Below are 5303 nucleotides of genomic sequence, written 5' to 3'. Positions count from 1 at the left end.
CCTTCACGTCCGACTCTTTTGTGTGACAACCACAGTGCACTATTCATGAGCCAAAATCCGGTGTCTCACAAACGAGCCAAACACATTGATTTGGATTATCATTTTGTTCGTGAATTGGTTATGTCAGGCAGATTACATACTCAGTTTGTTCCTACCAAGCTGCAACTTGTGGACATCTTTACTAAAAGCTTACCACGACCTCAGTTTGAACATTTTCGGGAATTGCTTAGAGTTTGTCCACCGCCGTTTCGCTTGCAGGGGGATAAAAGATGATATGGCAACTTCAACCACCTCTCCTAAATTAGTTCGTATTCAAGAGTGGTTAATTTTGTTATTGACTTTCCTATTTTATCGCTTTGTAAATCAGTACATAATACAATGTAATATCTCTAAATCAATATAGAGAATTCCATTATCACAAAATTTAACACGCAGAACATGCTTTTATTTTCTTAATTAGATTTAATCAAAGTTGTTGAGTATTCTTACTTAGAATCACATATGTCATAATGGATTTTGGGAGAAATGAATTTAGAGGAGTTGTATTTGATGAGCATACTGGTTCAGTTTGATTAATTGTTTCAAAATCACAAATCTGTTTAAATTACACTAAAATATTAACTAAGATTCTTGGACAGAAAACCAAGGGATCAGACAAAAATAAACACACGATTTCAATTGCTTATCTTCAGCTCCAACGTTATTTAGTTTCCACGTTTTATAATATTTGTAATGCCTTTAATATTAAGGCTTCTTTCTCTTTGTAAACACAGAACATACACAAATAGGAAAACCAACATCACATTACATGTAAGAATCAGCAAGTGACCCCCTAGTCCACCTTTTTAATATGCTCAAAGCTACCTTCGGTTGATCCCTAGCAACCATGTGTACCGCATCATGAACCTTGAGAAAACTAAGTGGACCGTAGGTTTTGAATAAGCCCGCTTTAGAACCATCAACTACGAAAGGAACATCAGGAGATGCAACAAACTCTTTCTGACCACTCCACTCCATTGCATGAACCCATCTTGAATTAACTAAACAATTTGCCAATTGAACACATATTATAATAGTATATATTCAACAGATGATTTAAACTTGGGACAACATAGAGTACTAACCAAGCCAGTTGCATAGGAGATCATATTCGCCAGCATATACAAGCATTTTAATCCCGTCTTCTAGAAGGTGGGGAATCCCAACTTTAAGATTCCTCATGATATCCATAAGCATGTCTTGAAGTACAACATCACTGCATGGAGAAAAGTCAATGCCTTTGACTCCAAGAGCTTCTTTAACAGATTCCTTGCTAAGAAGAGCAATCGCTTCTGAGTTATCATAGCATACACCCTCACACCGCTTTCTAATGTCATAGTGCTGCAACATGTTAGAAGATGATAAATGATATATCTCACAAGAAATTTGAATAATGTTGACAATAATGAAACATTAGGTTAAATCTCTTTACATTGATATTGCCAATAATAGCTTTGATTGACCTGAAAATGACTGAGCAAGATATGTATGCGTCCATACAAGCCATCGTTCCATTGGTGCCTGAAGAAAGATCAGAAAATCATTCAATTAGCTGGATTGTAAATGAACCAAGTGATTCGTGTGATACTCAAGATCGGCAATTGAGCGGAGCCTAAACGAGCTTGAACCTAAAATAAGCTTGTTTGGTAAGCGAGACTGAGTTCACTTACTGAGTTCGAGCTGGTTCATGAGCCTATTATCTATATAAATTTTATTTAATATATTAATATCTATTTTTATAATAACTATGATAATATTAACTAAATAATATATATTAAGTTAACTCAAAATTTATAATATATATATATATATAATAAGTAAAAGTATATTTAAGTTAATAAATAAGAATAAACGAGCCGAGATTAAGCTTAAAAACTACTCACGGGCTGAGATCGAGCTTTAAAAACTACTCGCAAGTTGTGCTTGAGCTTTAGAAATATAGCTTTAAATGAGCCAAGCTCGAGTTCTTTTTGGTTAAACAGAGCCGAGGCTCGGCTCGGCTCGACTTGTTTACACTTTTAAATAAAAGACATGCACTTTCGGGTGAAACAGGCCGTGTTCATGTTAGCCCATGAATATGTGTCTTGTTTGATTCAGGTCATGTTCAAGTTCATATCAGGTTGGACCCGCCTGCCAGCGGACACGACTCTTAACACTCCTAATTGAAACGGTATGTTTTGACCCGTAACCAGATCTGACTTGCATGCTTTGCCAGGCTTTCTTGAAGCATATCTTGTATTGTTGTTTCATGTGCTTCTTATTACATATGAAATTAAGTTACCACTTACCACAAAATTTGGCATCATTCTCGCACGCGGGAATTAACTTGTTAATATATTCACCATCAGTCTCCTTAATTAATTTCCTGTCCAGTGCGTAATCAAGGTACGCTTTGTGTTGAATTAGTGGATGAGTGAGTCCATTTCCGATAGCAAATCCCTGTGTCACAACTCATGAAGTGATTAAACACACCAACTCAAATGCTTATAAAAAGCACAAGTTTGTACCTTGAGGTTTATGTGGATTCCTTTTTTAGCTTTGTTTTCTTTATGGATTTTAGCTGCCAAAGCAGGACAGTAGTGACCAGCATATGACTCTGCGGTTATAAAGAAGTCATTTTTTGCATATTCAGGATGTTCTTTGAAGAAAACCTGTATCAAAACATCATTAGTTAATGAACAGAATGCATTATTTAATACATTTAACATTAACACAAGGAACAAACCTGTAAGAAGTCATATAGGTCACTACTTACACCCTGCTCATCATGGCGAGTGTCTCTACAATCAGAGTTGCGACTAAAGCCGCTTCCAGTAGGTTGGTCAACAAACAGTATGTTGGATGCCTGATCCCAACCATATCAACGGATACATAATCATTTAGGTTAACGCATACTAATATATTATACAGGGTATAATTGTATTACCTGATCCCAACCATATTCATTCCAAACAAGAGTCAAATTCTTTTGAATTTTGAAAGGACCATTTTCATAAAATATCGACAGTTCACTGCCACATCCCGGGCCTCCACTTAACCAGAGAACAACTGGATCTGTTTTCTGACCCCGCGATTCAAAGAAAAAATAAAACATTCTACAAAATTTTTAATTCGAAATTAGTAAAGTCAATATTAAACAAGGTAAGATTTCTATGTGAAGTCAAAAGTATTCAATCATCATTAAAATTTGTAACTTGAAATCTTGAAGACAAAATTAAACAATTATGTAACCTTTTTTTAAAAAACTATAATTTTTCAGATACTTTAAAGATTTTGACCAACTTTTACCGATTTTGACTAGTACCAATTTTAAGGGTCAAAATTGAGTCATAGCTCTCCAATATCCAACTAATCGGCACCTAATCCCAATTTCTAAAAGCACTTGGGTTATCTCTTACTTACATTATTTAATATTTCAAAATTATATACTGTACGTAATTTTTCAAAACCTTCAAATATTTTGACAAATTATGACTGATTTTGACCAATTTTGACTAATTATGACCTAACTTTTTACTAAATCTGACCCATTTTTCGACTTAATCCCTATTAACTTGTTCATACCGAGCATCATACGAGTGTTCGATGCGACAGTATCCTTCATGATGCCCTAAATTTTCAATTGTAGCTCCATGATCCGGATCATCAAAACCGGGGGGAGCTTGAACAGCTTCTCTACCATCTTCTTCTCACCGTCACTCGTATTCTCTGATGGAAACCTAGGGTTTTGTAAGCTAAACGAAGTCGTAAAAGCAAACGAAAGAAGAATGAGAGATGAAATGAACATAATATTCGCCATTTTATAATGCAAAGATTTGAATTGAATTGAATAGATATTTGAATCAGCGAATGAATGATGATGTTATTTATAGGGTCAAGTTGAGGAGTAGATGATTATTAAGAGATAACTCTCAATTAAACGAAACGGTGTCGTTTGGAAACTGACTTTCTGTTATTTGGCGGGAAGCACATCCCAACAAACTTGTTTTCCAAATATAAGAAAATAACTAATATGAGTTAATTCGGTTAATAGTAAATAATTGTGAAATTGTAAGTCTATTATAGGGATGAGAAAACGGTATACTGATACCAAGTTTTTAATGTAAGGGGGCTAGGAAATTCGAGATCGGTACCGGGAATCGGTATTTACCGACCCGAGCATTTTCGATTCTAGTATCAAGTTTTTAACAAATTCAGGATCGGAATTGGTATGGTACCGAGCTCAATCCCTAATATATTAGCTAGAAATTTGGTGTGTGCTTCGGGTTTATGTTACTCGAGTAGATGTGAAGGTTAGAGGTAGTGTGGTTTAATCCGCTACAAGGAGAATCCAGTCAGTGTCGATTCGGTTCATTACGGTGCGTAAACAATGAAAACGTAAAAACATTTATTGTGAAAGCTAGTGGTAGCAGTTTAAACCATGCTTTGCGACATGGCCGCGTCGGGAATTTAATTGGTATCGATTTGATTCATTATGGTGTGTAAAATGAAAATGAATAAAACAAGTTAATTCGCTTAGTTGTAAATAGTTGTGACATTGTGTGTGTATTAATACGTAGTGTTGATTATATCGTATAATAGTTAAATAGAAGTTTGTAGTGTTACATAAAAGGTTTGTGTGTGTATATAACATCTATAATATAATAGTGGATTAATTGTCGTTGTATCACTTTCAGTGGCGGATCCAATAATTTTTTTCGGGTGGTGCACTACTTTAGATGTTTCAATTTCATAAAGTCGGGTAAAAAATTTCCGGGTCGGTTTGAGGTTCGGGTCGGTTCGATGGTTCGGGAAAAAGTTCATTACATAACAAAAATACGATAAAATAATAAAAGAAACTAACAAAAACTAACAAACTAACAAATTAAAACCAACAATCTAACAAACTAAAACTAAATTTAGCAAATAACTTAACAATTAAGTAGTTAACACTTAACAATTAAGAACAATTAACATTTAACAATGAATCATGAATGTAAACTTACCTTCAAAGTGGGAGGATAAGAGGATTCGAGTAAGAGTAGGCAATGGCAGGAGGACGGGGACGGCTGAGTGGCAGACAGAGACGAGGTTGACGGCGTTCCGCGATGGTCGGAGTGACGGGGACGAGTGGCTGACCTGACGGAGTGAGGCTGCCGGCGGTCAGGAGTTGAAGAGGTTCAGGGACTGGGGCGGACTGTGGAGGCTGGAGAGGGGCTCTAATCGTGGGCTGGTTATGTTTGAAACCCTAACTGATGTTTGGGTAAGTTATTAAAAAAAAGAAA

The 5303-nt window shown here is 35.7% G+C and overlaps 1 pseudogene; it reads right to left on the bottom strand.

Annotated features, from left to right (window-relative positions):
* Nucleotides 1-804: 804 nt before the first annotated feature.
* LOC143556818 (serine carboxypeptidase-like) lies at nucleotides 805-3838 on the bottom strand (annotated as a pseudogene).
* Between the last annotated feature and the right edge of the window lie 1465 nt (nucleotides 3839-5303).

Source organism: Bidens hawaiensis, unplaced genomic scaffold, assembly GCF_021521415.1.
Source record: "Bidens hawaiensis isolate Kalapana, Puna unplaced genomic scaffold, B.hawaiensis_p1.1 tig00018745_1, whole genome shotgun sequence".
In the NCBI taxonomy this organism is placed as follows: domain Eukaryota; kingdom Viridiplantae; phylum Streptophyta; class Magnoliopsida; order Asterales; family Asteraceae; genus Bidens; species Bidens hawaiensis.
The sequence above is the reverse complement of the archived record's forward strand: the minus strand, read 5'-3'. Positions and strand labels throughout refer to the sequence as shown.